The 21926-nt window shown below is 37.0% G+C and overlaps 2 long non-coding RNA genes across 4 annotated transcripts in view; both read right to left on the reverse strand.

Moving 5' to 3' along the window:
• Positions 1–21926, reverse strand: part of LOC106725902 — a 318458-nt gene that overhangs the window by 281498 nt on the left and 15034 nt on the right. The gene's annotated exons all lie outside the window — the stretch shown is intronic.
• Positions 17354–21926, reverse strand: part of LOC106725901 — an 18498-nt gene continuing 13925 nt past the window's right edge. Inside the window, exon 3 of the long non-coding RNA XR_001361902.1 lies at positions 17354–17365. This is a non-coding gene — a long non-coding RNA (uncharacterized LOC106725901). The remainder of the gene's footprint in view (positions 17366–21926) is intronic.

Raw genomic sequence — 21926 nt, forward strand, 5'->3', positions numbered from 1 at the left:
CTTCCCCCTCCCCCCTACACCTACCACCCCAGATCCATAGAAATAGTTCTTCAGCTTTTTGAAATCAAGAGATACTTTTATAAAAATACTAGAGGCCCAGTGCATGGATTCATGCACCGATGGGGTCCCTCGGCCTGGCCTGTGGACATCCCCTGAGGGGTCCCGGATTGCAAGAGTGCGGTTCTCAGGTGACAGATCCCAGAATCGGGCTCCCTCCTCTCTAGTTCCAGGTGCATCACCCAAGAACCACAGCTGCCAAGTCACCGCAGCTTGGCAGCTCCTGCGTTGAGCGTCTGCCCCATGGTGGTCAGTGTGTGTCATAGCTACTGGTCAGACGGTTGAAGGGTTGGATGGTCACTTAGGCTTTTATATACAGTGGGGCCTTGACTTATGAGTGTCCCGACTAACGAGTTTTTTGAGATACCAGCTGTCTCTCGGCCGATTTTTTGCATTGAGTTGATAGAGTAATTTGAGTTAACGAGCTCGGTCTCGGAATGAATTAAACTCGTAGGTCAAGGCCCCACTGTATATAGATTGCATGCATAATTCTATTAATGCAGAGACATGCTAAAGCCTTAATTCTATTAAGTCATGGGCTCCAATATTCTCTGATAAAATGACTGACATAAAATCTTTTACCCTCATTTGAGTAATGCCTTAATTAAATGAAATCATATTTTCAGAAAAGAATCATGAGATTCTCAAATGGTAATGAGAAGGACAAAAAGTTATTATTTGGTCCTAAATTCTAAGAAAATATCAAAACCTTCACCCTGCTTATGTTACAATACAAATTAAATATAACATTAACAAAGCTGTCAGATTGATTTGACAACCTCTGCTTATGTGTTTTCTCTAAGGGCCAGAATTATGTAAAAGAAAGTGAAAACTGTACATTTCAGCTGATTTACTTTAGTAGATTGCTTGTCTGGTCAGAGGCAAGGGGTCTTCAGAAATAAAAAGAGGCAGGGCAGAGAGTAAGGGGGCCAAAGAGGAACTGTGTACTGGGGAGAGATTTACAAACCTATTCTGTATAGGGAAACGAATGATGAATGCAACAAGATCAGAGAATTAAAATCAGGAAATGGCCAAAACATACAATTGACATGATATAAGGGCTCTGTACAGCATAACTATTAAGACTCAAAAGTGAAATTTAAGAAACTGTGAATTGCTAAATGGATGTAGAATCCTAGGTTGGAACCTAGAATAAAAATAGTTCATCAGTGGAAAAGCTGGGGAGATCTGAATAACGTCTATGGTTTATTGGCTAGTGTTGTATTAATGTTAATTTCTTAATTTCCATAAATATTATGGTTATGCATAAGATTGAGATTGGGGGAAGTTGAGTACTATCTTTGCAACAATTCTATAAATCTAAAAATATTCCAAAATAAAAAAGTTAAAACAATTTTTAAAGAATCCTGAATAGAGGAAATGAAACACCTTGAAAATATCAAATGTGATTTTAGAAAAGTGCTGAGCCATCCTACTTTGAAAGAAAGATTCTACCCAAATTCTCAGTAAATTTACCCTCTTATTTCAACTCCCATCCTATCAGTCCTACTTTATATTTAACTTGGTCCCTCTAACCAGGCTTCTTTTCATTCACGAGAAAACAAAAATGCCAGTTGACCACGCTTAGCCTTTCATATTCTTTAATTAGCTCTTCCATTTCCTGGAGCAAAAGGATTCCTCTTTAGCCTTTCCCATAGACAAAAGTAACCCAGCAATTAATCATTTCCATACTGTTCAAATTTGCTTGAAAATTCAGGTCCTCTTAAGATCCTATCTAATTCGTACTCGGTTTAATTAGGTGGGAAAATATCTATTGTGTTCTATTAAGTGGATGCCTTGGAGTGTGAGCAATAGGGGAAGAAAATACTGCTTTTCCAATGTTTAAGCAATATTAGCTGGCTTAATAAAAACAGATCCGCTGAACATCTTTTATGTAATCCAATACAACAAATGTTCATTGAGAGCCTTTTATGAGCCATGTGCTGTGCTAAATGATGGAAAAAGAAGGCTAAGATTAAATCCCTGACTTTAAAAAGATTCCATTTCTGGAAGGACACAAACAAGGAAAGAGGTAATTTCAGTGCATTAAGTGGTATTAGAGAAGTATGTATAAGGTCTTATAGGATTGTATGAGAAAGGCATTGGGACTACGGCCAAATGCATATTTAATCATTCTTTTGCCCAATGTTTAACACCTATAAAACAGACTAAAATGGTGTCTTTCCCATGGCTTAAAAAACCCAAACCAGATGCTTTTCCCCTTCACACAAAGGATCTTTAGATTGTCCTACTCTAGACACAATACATCTATGCCATGACATTTTCTATGAAACACACTTGCATTTTGTTTAACACGCTATTTTCCCAATGGCTCTATTTATCATCTGCTCTATGTTTGTCTAATGAACAAAAAGTGTGAGGCGACAAAATAAACTTCAGTGTAACAATGAAAAGGCAACCATGCATCATCGATTTAGCAGGGGTAAAAAAGGAACAAATGAAAAGAGCATAGAGACTCAGTTGCTTCTGAATACCAGGAAAAGGCATCTGTGTTTCTGAACAAGCTAATAGCACCAACTGTGCCAACTAGCTGGAATCACTGAGAAAAAAGTCATAGACAAAGCTAGCCAGGATTTTAATACCAAAATAAACCCAACAACTATTCAGCTGTAATGAGGTATTTCAACAGTATCCAGTCAAGCAAAAAGCCAACAAAGCAGCTATAAAATTTCACGTGTACACACACAGTAATTTCTCTTACCACTACCACTAATTCAACCAAGAGAAATATACCAACATCTAGAACTGCTCATGCACCCAAAGTATGTTGTTACGGCCACTTGGCTCCCATAACAAAATAGCACAGAGTAGGAGGCTTAAACAGAAATTTATTTCTCACAGTTATAGAGGCTGGGAAGCCCAAGATCAAAGTACCAGTAAGTGGGGTTTCATTCTGAGGCCTCTTCTCTTGGCTTGCAGGTGGCTGCCGTCTTACTGCGTGCTCACATGGCCCCTTCTTTGTGAATTGGGGTGCGGAGGCAGCCTCTCTGGTATCTCTTCTTATAATGACACTAATCCTATCAGATCAGGGCCCTACCCTTATCACCTCATTTAACTTTAGTTATTTCGTTATAGGCTTATCTCCAAATAGAGCGGTGGTTCTCAACCTTCCTAATGCTGTGACCCTTTAATACAGTTCCTCATGTTGTGGTGACCCCCAATCATAACATTATTTTCGTTGCTACTTCATAACTGTAATTTTGCTACTGTTATGAATTGTAATGTAAATATCTGATATGCAGGATGTATTTTCATTGTTACAAATTGAACATAATTAAACCATAGTGATTAATCACAATAACAATAAGTAATTATATATGTGTTTTCGATGGTCTTAGGCGACCCCTGTGAAAGGGTTGTTCGACCCCCAAAGGGGTCGCGACCCACAGGTTGAGAACCATTGAAATAGAGACACACTGGAGGTTAGGGTTTCAAATGTGAATTTTGGGGGAACAAACATTCAGTCTATAACAACTCACAAAAGAAAAGAGAGGTAGGTTGGGGAGTGAAGAATGCAAACCATCAGTTGAAAACTATAAAATTACAGGTTAAAAAGTTAGTCCATGGATACACATCTTCTAAAAGCAATGTCAACTTCAGGAGCATTTTTAGAGATATCAGAGTCTTAGGCATACCTTTCCTGATTGTCAGGATGAATGGAATGTCCTTGGAAACTACCATATCCCCCATGATAGTAAGTAATGTAGTGGTTGGATTAGGGCTAGAAAAAAGGCAGTGGATGAAAAGAAGGTACCTAGTAGGTGAATAATATTCTGCAGGAAAGTATATTTCAAAATTTGAGAAATAGTAACTTTCTAAACTTGTATTTGAATTACAATAATATGTTGATGACTTTCTGAAAGTAGCTCTGAAAGTATGTTTAAATGTTTTGGAAGCATCAGAAGAGAGACTATGGGGGTGGTGTGTGTGTGTGCGCGCGTGCGTGCGTGTGTGCGTGTGTGTGTGTGTGTGTGTGTGTGTGTGTGTGTTAGTTCCCCAGTTCTATCCTCAATGTGTCGAGTGCCCTAAGGTAGAACATTTTACCTTCTCTGTGTCTAAGTCTCCATATTTATTCTATAGAATACTGCTGCCAAATATTTTCTCATAACTTATCATATTAAGACAGAGTAACTTTTTTTTTTAATTTGGGGAAAGGAATTCTTAGCACACACACAAACAAATACAGCGCATACATTTGAACAATGCACTGAGCGTCACTAGTCATTAGATTCCTCAATTATAAAACAAGGACATTAAAATAAAATCTGATCTAAGATTCCCGTGAATTTTAAGACTATGTTTTTATATGATCTAACTTACAAGTGTAAAAACATACTAGGAGATCTTTATTCTTAGATAAAACTTTACACCTATTTTCTTATGATTTTACTTAAAAATACCATTTTTCCTTTGTGTATATTATAGGCTTTATAAATCATTTCCTCTAATTTTATATTTTTCCTCACTATACCCTGTGAGAAGGAATCCAATCTTCATTTTTCAAACAATAGTCCAGAGAAGTGAAATGAGTTGCTAGAAGTTATATACCTAGTAAACGGCAGAGACTCAATTCATCCTTTTGACTCTAAATCCAGTATGCTTTCTACTCTCCCTGTTTGTAATAAATTTTACTTTGCAGGCAACATAAATAACATTTTCAAGTGGAAAATGAAAAATTATTCTTCAATCAACCATATTATCACATAAATATTCCATTTATTAAATGCTTATCATATACCTGTGCTGGGCTTTGCGGATATATGAATTAAATCAGAGCCCTTGCAGGATCCTTCTCAACAAAGCAAATATGAATCTAGAGACATGTTTGTAAAACTGAAGTTTCCACCAGTTTAATATTCTCCCATCTCACTAATTTTTAGTCTTCCTAAATTCTACCCCTTCCATGTGCTATATAAGATACCATCTTTGACATTATTTAGAATACAAATGTGCCTTGACTTAAAGATATGGCAAGAGGTAAATACAAAAGGGGGAAGGGTAGTGTTACATACTTACTTTCTGTGTGGGTGCTTCTTGGCTCTTAAACACGGGAACTGGCTGCTTTGTGCTATTAGACTAATGCAAAATGATGGAGGATAAAGATAAACTCTTTGTTGCATTGGCAGCTATTCAAATAAGAGTTCTAATGATGGTGGGAATTATAAGAATTCTGATAAAATGGAGCACTTTCACAAATAAGAATAATTCACTGGAGGAAATTCCATACATTACACTGTCTTGAGGTGATGGAAAGATCTCCTGATCTTTGCATGTTAGAGCCCTCAAGGTTGAACATGCAGTGTGCTAGTATAATTACTGTACAGGATTTCTGTTGTCTAAGCTACCAGCAGCTGGGAAAATTTAGAAAGGCAGATCTTAAATGATATTTCTCTATATTATTAATAGACAACTGAAAACATAGGGACTTTGAGAAAACAGCTTGGTAGTTAAGAGCTCTAATAATAGACACAAAGATATTCTGAATGATGGGCTGAGAGTGGAGTTGGATTTGGAAGTGGAGGAATTGTTAAATTGTAGAGAAAGCTAACAAGCTGAGGTGTATGGACACTCTCCAGGGCAGTGATGGCGAACCTATGACACGCGTGTCAGAGGTGACACACGAACTCATTTTTTTGGTTGATTTTTCTTTGTTAAATGGCATTTAAATATATAAAATAAATATCAAAAATATAAGTCTTTGTTTTACTATGGTTGCAAATATCAAAAAATTTCTATATGTGACACGGCACCAGAGTTAAGTTAGGGTTTTTCAAAATGCTGACACGCCGAGCTCAAAAGGTTCGCCATCACTGCTCTAGGGTCTGGACTAGGCTGTGGCTGTAGGGTTGACAGGAAGGAATAGCCTAGACTTGAGATAGAGGTCACCAATGAGGCTAGATAACTGGGAATTCTCATACCTCCTCAATTAAATATAACTGGGAATTCTCATACCTCCTCAATTAATAACTCATTAACATGTACTAAGATGGGCCACATTCTGTTCAAATATCTCCACATATCCAAAAGAAGATTTCTAGGAGGACTTCAGGTAAGACAATTACATTCTTATGTTAAATTGGCAAAAGAAGTCAGAGGAATGGTTGCTTAGGAGTCTTGAGGTCAAGGAATATTTCTAAAGAAGTATTTCACTTCTGGCCCAAGGGATCCTTAACATTAAAATGAACTACTTGGTTTCATTTGTACATAAAGATCACATTTACATTGCTGAACCAGAGCAGAGAAGCATTTCTGTCAAATAATTCTTAGGTATGAAAGAAAATATATGAAAAGTGCCTTCATTGAAAGGTAAGGGTTACTTTATTAGTATTCACTCTTTGTAATCATTGGTTCATGGCAAAACTAGAAAAAAAAATGAGGCAAGGGAAAAGAAACTGCTAGTGGCTATTGTGTTTGTTTTGTGTTTTTATAACACATACTACACATCCCTAACTATACTTACACTAGTGGCCCGGTGCAAGAAATTCGTGCACGGAGGGGGGGTTCCCTCAGCCCAGCCACAGGGATCAGGCCTAAACCAGCAGTCAGACATCCCTCTCGCAATCTGGGACCACTGGCTCCTAATGCCTCACCTGCCTGCCTGCCTGGTCACCTCTAACTACCTCTGTCTGCCTGCCTGATTGCCCCTAACCCCTCTGCCTGCCTGACCGCCCCTAACCTCTCTGCCTGCCTGATCACCCATAACTGACTCTGCCTGCCTGATCGCCCCTAACTGCCCTCCCCTGCTGGCCTGATCTTGCCCCCAACGGACCTCCCCTGCTGGCCTGATCTCACCCCCAACTGCTTTCCCCTGCCGGCCTGATGGCCCCTAAATGCCTCTGCCTGCCTGATCCCCCCTAACTGCCCTTCCCTGCCAACCTGATCTCACCCCCAACTGCTTTCCCCTGCCGGCCTGATGGCCCCTAAATGCCTCTGCCTGCCTGATCCCCCCTAACTGCCCTTCCCTGCCAACCTGATCTCACCCCCAACTGCCCTCCCCTGCCAGCCAATTTGGTTCTGATTGGTCGGTTTCTATGCCAGTCAGCATCTCCGGGCCTATCTCCAGGCCTGATCAGAGAGGCAGGGCTGATCAGCACCCACAAAGATGCCCGGAGAGAAACAGAGGTGCAGCTGCTGGCGAAGCTTGGAGAGAAAGAGAGAGGCAACGGCTGATCAACAGCTGCCACAGAGGTTGCGGATCAGACCCTGCCTCTCTCTCTCTGCAGGCCTCTCTCTGGGTCTGATCCGTAGCCCCCTCAGCAGTCAGTGCTGGGTCACCATGGCAACAACCCAGCACTGACTGTAGGACTGACTTCTGGTGTTCAGTCGAGCCTTCGGTCGGTCGTTACAGACCCTGGGTTTTTATATATATTAGGATAGTAAAGACCTTATATAATTTTTAGCCAGGTTATATAGTCTTATGTTTACCATGGAAAGATCTATATTCTGTTATTAAGGCTATGAAATGCTATTTTATGCCTTGAAGGAGGCAAGTAATGAATAGGCTAGAAATAAATTTTAATTTTCTTAGAATTCATAATTGATGATTTGTTGGATGTCCTCAAACTTCTTTGATAAAAGAAACAGTCTGATTAAGGCAACTCCACCCACATAAAAGACATATGTTTCCTCTCTAAAGAAACATTTAAATTTTTTTCTAGTGTGATTAGCATAAATATAAATAATCCTGTTTTTTTTAATTTCAGTACATTTGTAATTAAACTTTTTGGTTATTAATTGGATTTATCAGAAATTTAAGATTTCTTTGTGCTTATTTGGTTTTCTTTTACTGTTTGGATTTACATTTGAAAATATTAAAAGCAAAATGTATTTTTCTTTTGCTCTTTACTGTATGTACTTTACTTTGTAAATGTTGAGGACTTATTTTAAAAACTTGGTAAAATAACCAAGAGTGATATCAATATTTACCATAATTAAGCCATTCTTAGGGAAAGATCCTAAGAATTAGTTTCTTAAGTAAATTCTGGAGCAGTCCCTGGAGATAATAAACTAAACTGTTAATGCCATGACCCAGGGAATCTAGCCAAACCTGTGAAGGTGAGCTGTGACCATAGCTTGGTCAGATATTAACTCTTCAGAAGGGTGACTAGGCTCTAGCTTTTATAGGATACTAGAGGCCTGATGCACAAAATTCGTGCAAGGGGCTCAGCCCTCACAGCCCAGGCTGCCTCGACCGGCCCTCGCAGCCCCTTGCAGCCTCGGCCAGCCCTCACAGCCCCAGCTTCATCTGGAAGGTCGTCTGGATGGTCATTCTGCTGTTTGGTCTAATTAGCAAATTAGCTCTTTATTATATAGGATTTTCTAGACATGAAAAGCAAAATACATGGGTGAATCTCATGTAATATTTTAGTTCAACTAATGGAACTTGGGTCTTTCAGTGTTAAAAATGAGAAAGTCCTAAGCAAGCCAGGTGGAGTTGGAAGCCCCACCAATTGTCCTTGCCTTTTCTCCTACCTGGAAAATGAATATACTGGTAATGTACAGAGGTATAACTTTCATTTTGAGACTATATGGACAAAAGCTTTATGCAGATAAAAGTGCAAGTAGGTAGGGAAAAACCTAGGTCCCTAATGCCCTATCTGAGCTGCTATATCAGTTTTGAATTGCTCTACATTTCATATTAGATAAGAAAACTTACAGTGGTTTTGTTCAAATCACTGCAGTAGTATTTCCTGCTAAATGCAGCCAAATGCATTCTGAATTCATGGACACATCCAGTTGAACAGAGATTCAGAGATGCTTTTTAGAAAATATAATGACGAAGCTGAGTCATGATCAATACGTAAAAATTAACAAGGTAAAAAAAAAAAAGCTTTTAGCTTGAAGTAAAGCCACAGCATACACTTTATGGCCTAAATAAAATTCCAGTAGGAAACCAGTAGTCTCTCTGACATGAGGACCAGAGGACAAAGTCAAGGACAGCTACAGCCATTGGACCATAACCATGTGTGTGAGGGAGGAGGAGTACATAATTCAACAAAAGAGAAAGCCAGAAAACATTAAAGTCAGCCAGAGGAAAATGATGTATCAGCACAGGGAAGCAATGATCAAATGACTACTCACTCCTCCTCAGAAACAGTGGAGACTAGAAGATAGTGGAACAAAATTTTTAAAGTGCTGAAAGGAAAAAACTCACTAACCCAAATGCTATACCAAGTGAAAATATCCTTCAAAAATAAAGGTAAAATAATGAAATTTTCAGATAAGGGAAGATAATTCACTCTCAGAAGATCTACATTACAAGAAATTCTCAAGGAAGCTCTCAGAGTGATGAAAAATGGTATTAGATGGAAGCTCTGAACTTGAAGACATAGAATCTAAAATTGTAAATATATTGGTAAATATAAAAGACTATATCCTCTCTTATTTATTAAAATAAGTGACTGTTTTAAAAATATAATACCATTGTGTTGTAGGGCTTAATTCTCTATATGTAATAGTCAGAGAAAGCTAAATATCATATGATCTCACTCATTTGTGGAATATAATGAACAACATAAACTGATGAACAAAAACAGATCCAGAGACAGAGAAGCATCGATCAGATCATCAAACCTCAGAGGGAGGGCAGGAGGGGGATGGCAAGAGATCAACCAAAGGACTTGTATGCATGCATATAAGCATAACCAATGGACACAGACACTAGGGGGGTGAGGGCATGAGTGGGGGAGAGGGGGCAGGAGGCAATGGGGGGATAAGGACACATATGTAATACCTTAATCAATAAAGAAAAAAATAATAAAATGAAAAGAATGACCACAGTATAAAGTATGGCGAGTTGCAATACATGGGTCTCTACAGGTACAAGGTTTTTACATTTTATATTAAATAATGCTAACTCTAAGCATGCTGTTGTGTACTGTGTTTATTTAGAGATATAGCTAAAAAGTCAATAGATACACTAAAATGGAATTCTAAAAAATTTCAAGCAATCCAAAAGAAAATAGTAAAGGAGGAACAAAGAGAAACAGAACAGAGGGGGGAAGCAAAAGTCAAATAAAATATGAAATCTAAATCTAACCATATAAACAATTATAATAAACTAGAGGCCCAGTGCACAAAATTCATGCATTCAGGGGCGGGGGGTTCCTCAGCCTGGCCTGTGCCCTCTCGCAGTCTGGGACTCCTCAGGGGATGTCCACCTGCCGACTTAGGCCCAATCCCCGTTGGGCCTAAGCCAGCGGTCAGACATCCCTCTCACAGTCTGGGGCTCTCACAGTCCTGGATCCCTGGCTCCTTACCACCTGCCTGCAGCGGAGGTGGGAGAGGCTCCCGCCACCACCGCTGCACTCGCCAGCTGTGAGCCCAGCTTTTGGCTGAGCAGTGCTGCCCCTGTGGGAGCACACTGACCACCAGGGGGCATCTCCTGCATTGAGTGTCTGCCCCCTGGTGGTCAGTGCACATTATTGCGACCGGTCATCCTGCCGTTTGGTTGATTTGCATATCAGGGTTTTATTATATAGGATGTTAGTCAACTAAATGCTCCAATTAAAAATTAGAGATCATAAAGTGTTGACCAAAAAAGAACCAATAATATGCTATCTACAAGAATAACCTTTAAAATACAGATACAAATAGGTTGAAAGTAAATTGACAGAAAAGATATATTATGCAAACAATAAATATAAGAAAGTGGGGGACTCGATAACAGATAAAATAAGACTCAAGACAACCAGAGATAAAAAGGAGTATTTCATAAAGTTTAACTCATAAACTTATTTCTCTCTTATAAGAGAGAAATATGTATATGCCTAATAATTTGGTTTATCATAAATATGTATACGCCTAATAATTCGGTTTCAAAATATATGAAACACAATTGAAAGATTTAAAGGAAGACATAGACAATTTCATTATCACAGTTTGAGATATCAACACCTATGTCTCAGCATTTGATAGATGATATAGGCCAGTGGTCGGGCCCCTTGAGTGTGGCCACGAAGTTTCAATCGCACTGTACGTGCACGCCCGCACGTAGTATTTTGTGGAAGAGCCACACTCAAAGGGGCCGCAGTTTGCTGATCACTGATAAAGGCAAAATTCAGTAAAGACAAATGATGTGAATGGCACTATACATGATCTGGTCTTAAATGATATTCCCAATAACTATAGAATACACATTATTTTCAAGTGTACATGGCATGTTCACCAACAAAGGACATTATTCATACAAAGTATGTTTTCTCACCACAGTGCAACTAAAAAAAAAATCAGTAACCATAAGATATCTAAGGATTTTCTAAACAGAGATCAGAAAGATATAACACAAGCAATATGGACTGAAAAGATAGCAGTATTGAAATGTATGATTAAACACTGTCACATAGGATTATTTTTATCAAAAGAATATAAAACAAAATAATTATTTTAAAAGCCCAAACTCCAAGTTTGGGGTAATAATCAAAGCCTGCAAAGGATATCTAAGTGTGAAGACTTTAAAATTAAAAGTGGGAGGAAAAGAAACAAACTATTAAACAGGTTAAATAGCACTTAGGATAAAAATAAACATTTCTAGGACAGGTCAACAGTGGCCATTTCATTCAGAAACCCTTGTAGAGTGACTATATTGAGTAAAAGGAGCTTTACAACTCTGGTTCCTGTTCAATTTGGGGAACCCGGAGTGCATCAATTCAACTCTTTGTATTTTAGTTTCCTGTTTATTCTTATCAAACTTGGCCACAGCTCTTAGGAGAATTAATGAATTAACAATCTGAAACCATTTCGGGTTATTTGAGAAGATGGTGTTCATTTAGGTTTAATGTCCTTAGAGTAGAAGTGCTACTGGATGTTTAGCGGTTATACTGTATGCTTTTCTTCTAGAGCAGAAGTTTGAGAATACAATCTGATCACAGTCCCTTCTATTTGGTGGTGCATAGAGCTAACATTTATTTTGAGAAGTCTACCAATACAAGGGGAAACCCTAAGGATTAAAGGCACAGACTTTAATTTTATCCTGGCTTACAGACTGAGTTATATTTTTGTAGCTGGGCAAGTGGTAGTTAAATTCTCATGTCTACAATGGGTTCCATCCTACCCTGGCCCTATCTCTTCAAGAATCCTTGTTAGTCAGTCCTTGACCAAAGGCTAGAGAGCATAGAATACTGATCCAATAAATGATGACATTATAGAGACACACAATGCTGTGCATAGAAATAAAGCCAAGTTTCCATTTCTCCCTCGGAAAACTTATTTAATTACAAAAATGTAAGTGTGGTTTGAAAAATGCTTATTGATTCCTTAATGTACAACCATATTTGGGTGAAATATATTCATAAGACAGATTTAAGCAAGGTAACTGTGCAGTTTGTCTAAAAACCTGTAATCAGAATTACCTGACTAGATCAAATCTTTCTTTCAGTGTTTTCATAGTACCATGTTCCTTGAATTTGTTGCAGTTTTTCAGTTGCTTTTATGATTATTTTAATAATATTTTTCTCCTCTACCAGACTATAAGTTATAAGGGCAGATAATATGTTTGTTTTGTGAACAATTATATTTCTAGCACTTAGCATAGTGACTGGCATGCAGTGTACATTCAGTAACTATTTTTCATAGAAAAATAATGAACAAGTTACAATCTTTCAGCCCCATCCATATTTCCTCATCCATATAATGTAGATAATAAAATACCATTAGCTGGTGTTAAAAAGATTAGATAACATATATTATTGTTCCTTATAAACAGCAAATTTATTTGCAAATCTTATATTTTATTGTTTTTATGATCCTTAGTCCCCATACCCCTTTGTCTTACCAAGAGTTCTTATCATTTCATTCCTTTCTCTATCTCTTCTTCCTGTTCTATGTCCTCCTCTCTGTATCTCTTTTCACTTACTCTAAAATAATAATTCCTAAAAACATGAACATATTTATGGGTAAAAAATTAAGTTAACAAATGACATTAGAACTTGATACATAGACATATTAATTATAAAATAGAATGACCAATATAATTATGAAATATCTTTTACTTTTCTTTTTTTTCTTTCTGTCTTAAGGCTATAACTCCTGGGAATGTACATCCAAATTATTGAGTTTTATAGATACTTGAAAGATTTATTTTTTGTGTGACTAACCTACCAACTTGATATCTAGTTAGTCTTATTTGTTTTCAATTTTTAAGAGAAACTTGTTTTTCAGATTACTTTGATCAAGGTTGATTATATACACACTGTTTATGTGGTTATCTTTTTAAAACAACTTTGAGATATAATTCACATAACATACAATTCACCTATTTAAAGTGTACAATACAATGCATCTTAGTGTATTCAGTGTTGTCCAACCACCACCATAATCTAAATTTACCTAGAAGTGAAATATACATCTTTAAAAAGTACGTTTTTATTATTATCAAAGAAAATAGTAGTGATGCTATCATTTGTCATGCTATACAAGACCTAATACTAAGGAAAAAGTATCTTACGGAAGTTGTACCCTCTCTCATATTTAGTAGGTGTCCACATCTACCTCAACTCAGATTTTTTACATGATTTAGCTTTTTACCCACAGCCCAGAAACACTTTTCATGGATAATCATTTGTATATCTTCCTCCTGATTGACCCAAAGTATCAAAGGGTATTTACTTAAGTATGTAGACAAAATGAAGAATCACATTGTGGGAAAGGTATGTGGCTGAAAATCAAAGATCTGGGTTCGCATCATAATTCTGCAACTCAGTAACAATGTTACCAAGAGTAAATTACTTAACTCTGTGCCTGAGTTCCTTCTCTATAAAAAGAAGATGAAATAACAATACAGACCTTGTAAAGGTTAAATTTAAATGTTATAAAGTGTACAGCAGGATGCTTCGCAACATATGTTCTATATACCTGAAAAATACTAGTCATAATTATTTTTATTGCATAATTTCAGTTTAAAAGTAATATAAAGATTTTGTGAAAGGAGTTTAGTAACTGCATTGAATTCTTAATCTCCAGGCTATATAATTTATTATCACCAATTCAACAGAGGTTTAGAACTGGCATGGTAGTGGGTTGTAACACTGGTTGCCTTGACAAGTTACTGTGGGAAAGTTGTAAATATTCTGCTTTCAGTGATTTGTTTTCCTTCCTTTCACATACCATTAATAAAAAACTTGGAAGATTTGAGGGGACAGATGAGAAGAAGGTGTCCTTAAAAATGACTATAGATAAGACTCAAGGAACTTGGCTCCTGCCCAGTGTTTCCTATTAGTTAAATGTAAATACCTCCATTCAGCTTTCTCCACTGAGACTTAAATCTCTCTAGTAATAGCGTCTTCTGTGCCTATTATCTTTAGGAGGAAAAAAAAATAATTTCTCTCTGTTAAGTTCCTATTAACAGCATAATAGGTCCAGGTAGTCAATCACTGAATCTAAGTCAGTGTGTCATGACCTAGCCCCATTTGTTTCAAATTATAATTATGTTTGCCAAGTTAAGTTTATTCATAAATCTTCCAGGTGTCCAAAGGTCTACACGATGCTCATGTAAACTTGTTAAGAATTAAAATGCGAATTTAAGCATAGCATCCTTTTAGATTTTATTTTCATTTATTTCATATAACATTGTGCACTGCAGAACTGGCAATAAGCCAAAGTATCTTCCATAATTCTTACAAAATCATTATGTTTTACAAACTTGCTTTCTAGCTGGATTTCCTTGTTTGATAATGGAATAAAAAAAATTAAATAAAATTTATTCTATAGCAATAAACTTTTCAGAGACCTTATCATTGTTTTCATAATAAAAAATGTAAAACAATCTGTAATGCCTTGTAACTGGTCCATTGACAGAATTATTGCTTATCTCTTACAATAAAATGTCTCATGTAAGAAAATAACATTTGGCAAAGTCAAAATGCATAATTTTAGTTTTTTTGAGGTATAATCAAAATTTTATACATTTTGACAAATATATATAGCCCATGAAACCACCAACACAATCAAAATAATAATAATTGTTTCCAATAGTTTTCTCATGCTCCTCCCTTCCACTCCTCTCCCCACTCTCCCACTGCTGCCTCATCCCTTGGCCATCACTGATTTACTTTCTGTCCCTATAAATTTGTTCATAATATAAATGTACTATAAAAATGAAATTAAAAAGTACTCTTTTTTGTCTATTTTCTGTTACTCCGCATAATTATTTTGAAATTCACCTACGTTATTATATATCACAGTTTCTTTATCTTTTAGCCTATTCATAAATACTTGGATTACTTTCAGTTCAGACTATTACAAATAATGTTGCTATGAACATTTGTCATAGGTCTTTGTATGATCACACCCTATTTTTTCCCCTTAGGAGGAGTAGAGTGGCTGAATCATATGGTATGTGAATGCTTAACTTAAAAAACAACAACCAGCTGTTTCTCAAAATGGTTGTACCATTTTACATTCCCATTGGCCGTGTATCAGAGTTCTAGTATATCCATATACTTTAAAAAAAACAATTAGTGTTTTTTTTTTAATTTTAGCCATTCTCACAGTGGTTTGAATTTGAATTTCCCTAATTCATAATGTTGAGCATCTTTTTAAGTGCTTATTTGACATCTGTATATCATTATTACGTTTTTGGTTTCCCCAGTATTGAGTTTTGAGAGTTATTTATATGTGCTGGATACAAGTCGTGCATTTTAAGTCTTTTCCCCCAGTCTGCGGCTTTCTTTTCATTTGCCTAAGAGTGCCTTTTGAAGAGCTGCTGTTTTCTCATTTTGATAAAGCTCAATTTTTATGGATTGTGTCTTTGCTGTCATGTTGAAGAAATATTTGCCTAACATGAGATCACAAAGATTTTCTCTATTTTTTTAAAAGTTTTATAGTTTAGGTCTTATATTTAAATTTATGACCCTTTCTAAATTTTTATTGAATTTAGAGAGGGAGGGAGGGAAGAGAGAGAGAGAAAAACCCCATTTACTTGTTGTTCCACTTATTTGTGCATTCATTGGTTGCTTCTTGTATGTGTCCTGACTGGAGACTGAACCCACAATTTGGGCATACTGGGAAGATAGTCTAACCAACTCAGCTACCTTGGCAGGGCCTGACTTGATTTTTGTATATAGTGCAAGGTACAGATTGAAGTTCCTTTGGAGGAATGGATATAAACTTCTAATTGTCCAGTACCATTTGTTAAAAAGACTTTCTCCACTGAATTACTTTTGAACCATAATCTAAAATCAGTTTTCCCAATGCATGTGTCTCACTTTCTGTTGGAAAAATGAGACAGTTGCTTCCAGTCAATCCTTTAGCTCATACATTTTCTGATTTCCCACTTGGTCCTCTTTTCCCTAGGTAAACACAGAAGTTTATTTTGATTGCTGTCCCTTATCATGATACAACAATGGATATGTATTTTTTCCTGGCTGGGAGTGAGAAGAATGAGAAAGAAACAGCAATTTATTTATTGTGGACTCTAATTTTGTCCCCTTTAGGTATTGTTTGTTATTTTATTTAATTATTTGTCTGTATGCAACAATTTGGTGTTTCTTGCCCTAATGTGTATGATTATAGCTGGATGCATCATCCTGTGTCAGTGAGATACAAACTGAGCCATCAAAAGCCCTCTTGCACACAGATGACATCTCTTCAGAAAAATCAGACTGATATGGCAGGAGGGCACACATTTCACACACTTTTTTACATGTCTGCTTCCTGAACCAGCCATGTAGGTAAGTCCTCCCATATCAGGACAGGACAAACACATGCACAGAAATGAAAGTCTGCAGACAGAGAAATAGGAAAGGAGGTGCAAAAAATAAGACAAAGGCATAGATAGGAAGAGGGCATAGTTAGTAATGTGCCTATTCCTAGAGCAGGTTTTATAGATTGTCTCGTAGAGAATTAGCAATCCCTGATATCATATTACTAGTAATATCGTCAACCTTTCACAGGACAATGACAAGATCATGGGTTATTGTAAGACACCACTCAGAGTACTCCTGTGGGTATGTGCACATGTGCACACACACACCTGAGATTCTGAAACAAACACTTAGCTTTAACTCACAAGAAAGATGTTGAGTCACCTAAGATTAAAATTGTAATATGTAATGACATTAAATTGATAGCTCTGTGTTTTTTTTCAGGGCCTTTGCCATATCTCTATACAGTATTCATATTTGAAAAATATTTCTCCCTACATTTAAGTGACTAGTTGATGAAGAATAAAGAAATAATGAGAGAACCCTACAGGTGAAACAAATTAAATAATTTATTTAATTCTGATTATGTCTCCGAAATGTCTGGTGGAAGAGAATAGCCTCCATATAAATAATATAACTAACACCTCCTAAGTCATCCACACGTGCACATGAGTCATACTGGCTGTATTTATAAATCAGCCCCCAAATCATTGACTAAGTGGAGTTTTCCTTATCTATGTTTTTCATTATCCAAGGTATTTTTGCTCGTTACCACAAAAAGTTGAGAGTTGGTATCAGAATAAAAAATCTTATATTATCATTACAAAACAATAATGATAATGAGTTGGCCCACTATTTGCATATCTAAACTTGGTCAGGTGATAGTTATATGATTGGAATAACAATGTATGAGATTTGTGTTTTGTACAACTTAGTGCAAAAGGGTCTATAATTTTCCTCCTATGGAAACATATCACCCAGGAAGCCAGATATACTCAAGACAAGCTAATAATCATAATCTCTAAATAAGAAGAGTATAAAAACAAATTTTAGTTGCAGCTAATGGGTTTCTTAATAGCCTAGAACAAAAGTAAATAGTACATTTGCCATTGTCATTAGTATTTCATGAAACACCACTAAATTGTCCTTTGCTTTATGTTTTGGTTACATATAAAACCTCAAATCAAATTATTCTCACCCATAATTACTTCTCAGTCACTAGATAGTAGAGAAATGTGAAAGAATAGGGACAACTCCATTGGGATCTTGTATACTTAATTATATAATAAGTATTAAATAAGGATTCACAGTTCTTTAATCATATTTTTAAATATTAGCATTATATGCTTTAGGACAAGTCTCTTTTGGGTCATCCCAAGGGCTTTGTCTACATATGGCCAAATAACCACCTGCTCACACCAGGATGTCATTTAGTTGGCTCTCTTAAACGATCCAAGTAGGTCACTGTACAACTGATTTGTAGGCAGCACATTCAGATAGATTATATATATTGGCCAGTACCATTATGCTTGCCCATTTTCCAACTGCAACAGCTTATGTAATGTGTGAGTAATTAAACCTTGAGGAATAGTAGTTTGGGACACACTTGCTCCAAAGTTTAAATTTTTCTATAGAATAAATATATGAACTACCTTAGATATTATTAACTAAACAGAGTCTTGACTGAAAGTGTGTAAGAAATGACAGGCCCACCTTCCTGTTGTTTTGGGGGGTAGAAAACCATCCTTTGTATATGAAGAGAAAATAGCTATAAATACTTACATTATACCTATCATGTACCAGGTAATTATCTGCATGTTTACATTCATTACATTTATTATTGCACATCTATAAGAAATGGATTCAATTATTATCCTCATTTTATAGAGATGAAAACTAAATCACAGAGAGGTTATGTAACTTGTCAAAGTCTCACAGTAGTAATTGGCTGAGATGTAATTGGGATTCTAGGAGTATGACTTCAGAGCCTATGCCCTGAACCATTAGGCAACAATGCCCCTCCTTTCTTTTGACTCCTTCTTATAGTTTTCCTCTTGGAAAGTTTAAACTTCCCTTTGATTTCCAGAGAGACTTTTCACCACTGTTATCCTTTTATCAATGTGGCCTCTTGCACATAGGTTGGGGTGGGGGATAGACTAGAAAATAGTTGAGTTGAAAAGAAATGAGCTCAGTGATCAAAAACAATTTTTATAAATTAATGTAAAGAGATAAATTCAGAGTAGGAATAACAAAAGTTTTGGTAAGTCAGAAATGGAAGTTGATGATTCGTTTCTCCAAACAAGAGGAAACATGATCTTTCTGGATTTGAAAGAAAATAAAATGGGGCAATTTAATGACCTATCTGAGATGGCACAGAAGGCCTAATTAAGCAATGTGGATCTCTAATAATGCTAACTGCTGGCAAATCATGTTCTAAATATATTTCTGAAATGCTACAAATGGCAATTAAAGTGATAGTATTAAGGTAAGGATCAGCATTGTGGTAGTCTGTTAAGTTTGCAGTGATGTGTTGATAAAGGTTTAACAGCCAGCTAGGAGGGGGGAGAAGGTGCCTAATATGTAGTGTTAACTGATATCTGTGGAATAAATGCTCCCACTTCAACCAATTTCAACTAGCAACTCGATGTTACTGAACACAAAATTTAGAAGAGATGTGTAACAGCTTTCTGTTCTTTGGTGTTTCCTCAATATAAATACAATAAATGTCAATAACCTCAAGAAAATAGAAAGATGTAGCAAAATGATGTGTTTTCATAACCTTTATATATATTTGCATGTTTATATAATTTAATTTTTGTTGTTAAATTTATTGGGGTGATACTGGTTAATAAAATTATTAGGTTTCAAGTGTACAATTCTATGATACATCATCTGTATATTGTATTGTGTGTTCCAAGTGTCCCTTCCATCCTCACCCCTCTTTTCCTCTTGTGAGCTGATATGAACTAACTACAATACTCTGCCACCAAAAAATGTTTAAACTACTTTGTAGGCTATACTGTCAAAAAATAAAAAGTCCAAATTTCTCAGGCCTGATATACAATAAAGTAACTAAATATAGGACATATAACCCTTCTCCTTGAGTTCTAAATCCATCTGTGTTCCCCTTAGTCTTCCAGTTTTCCTCCTCAAACCTCCAAGTCACTAAAACTATGTTCTAGGTTTCTTCTGGTTCCCTCAATCCTGCTATATAAATCTTTCTCTGAGGAGAACAGTTGGTAAGTTTCACTATATCTTGTCAAGTTTACTGATACATTTTAGGTGCTTAAGACAGGAAGGGAGGACACATTCCAAATGACAATTCAATTTTAGGCCCATAGATTCATACCATACTCCGAATTTCATTAAGTAGCTACATACTACCCTATTTTTCTCTTCCTCCAAGAAGTGGTAACTTGATTCCAAACACCTGCTATTGACCATGTCCCCCCACCACCACCCTTGTCTCTGAAGCAAGGAATATCAAGCCATCCCTAGAATGTATGAATTCACAATGAACTATACTAAATTTCTACTCCTTTCTATTTTGTGGCAGGTTCTGCCCCATGTTAACCTCTTGGAACTGGTTTTTATTGCCTCCTATCTCCTTGAATCTTTTTTCTTTCTGACTTGCTGATTTTTCCCCCAACGATCTGAGAAGCTTTATCCTGACTCATAAACCAGAGTCATGCACCCCTCAAGTCCCTCAGTTTCCTCCTTAGCAAGAAAGCTAGTTTGCATGAATATGCTAAAGAGGAAGGCAAAAGCATCATATCCCTGCTAGCAATTTAAACAGACCCCCTAAATTTATGCTAGTGGGTCCCAAATTGAATTTTCTCCTGAGAAACTGTTAGAATAGTGATTTGATAGGCCTGTTTTCTGGAGATTGAAGGGACTCCTACAAACATTGCCTTAATCTGGCTTGGCCACTTTGCTCCCCTCTCAATAATCTGTGCCAACATTAAAAAATAAATAATTATTATAACTAATTTTACCAGAATATCAACCTCATTTTTCCTTAATAAACAAATAGCTATGCTACATGATACTTACCATTTAATGAGTATCTATTATGTGCCAGGTGCTTTATTTCATTTATCAAATTCTAGTGTAGATAGTTCTTATACTAGAGGCCTGATGCACAAAATTCGTGCAAGAGTAGGCCTTCCTTCCTCTGGTTGCCGGCACCAGCTTCCCTCTGGCACCTGGGACCCGGGCTTCCCTCTAGCTGCCGGCAGGCACCTGGGACCCAGGCTTCATCTGGAAGGATGTCCGGAATGACGTCCGGAAGGACATCCGGTCTAATTAGCATATTGCCCTTTTATTATTATAGATGCTGTACGTGAAAACTTTATAATTCTAAGTGCTTTCCAATATTAAAATAGTAGAGCTAGGAATCAACCCCAGGCAGTCAGATTCTAGACATGTGCCCTTAATCCCTTAACTGTTCCATATCACTAGAACAATTCATCATAAAGAAAATAAAACCTTATTTTCCAATAGCATCAATATAAGTAGTTTTTAACTTTTGCATTCTGCTTTTTGTGCCAAAGAAACAATCTTCCACTTGAGATATAAATCCATCTGTATTTATATATACTGATATAAACACACACACACACACATATATATATATATATAAATATAAAAGCCTAAGCAACCGGCTGACCAGCTGACTGGATGACCAGCCGACCGGATGACCAGCCGACCGGATGACCAGCCGGTAGCTCTGACATGCAATGACCACCAGGGGGCAGACGCTCAACGCACAGGCATGGAAACATGGGACAGACTGATGAATCTCAGAGGGAAGGGGTAAGGGTAAAGGGTGGAAAGAGATTAACCAAAGATCTTATATGCCTGGTGCATTTTCCTGGGCCTGGCCTGTGGGGATCTGGCTGAAACTGGCCCGGTGCATGGATTTGTGCACCGGTGGGGTCCCTTGGCCTGGCCTGTGGGGATTGGGCCAAAACTGGCTCTCCGACATCCCCGAGGGTCCCGGATTGCGAGAGGGCACAGGCCAGGCCAAGGGACCCCACCAGTGCATGAATCCATGCACCGGGCCTCCAGTATATAAATATAATCCTATACTAATAAAAGACAAACACGCAAATTGACCGTACTTTCGCTACGCCTTAAGCCACACCCACCAGCCAATCAGAGCAACTATATGTAAATTAACCCAACCAAGATGGCGGCCGGCAGCCA

This window comes from Myotis brandtii, unplaced genomic scaffold, assembly GCF_000412655.1.
Source record: "Myotis brandtii unplaced genomic scaffold, ASM41265v1 scaffold196, whole genome shotgun sequence".
NCBI lineage: Eukaryota > Metazoa > Chordata > Mammalia > Chiroptera > Vespertilionidae > Myotis > Myotis brandtii.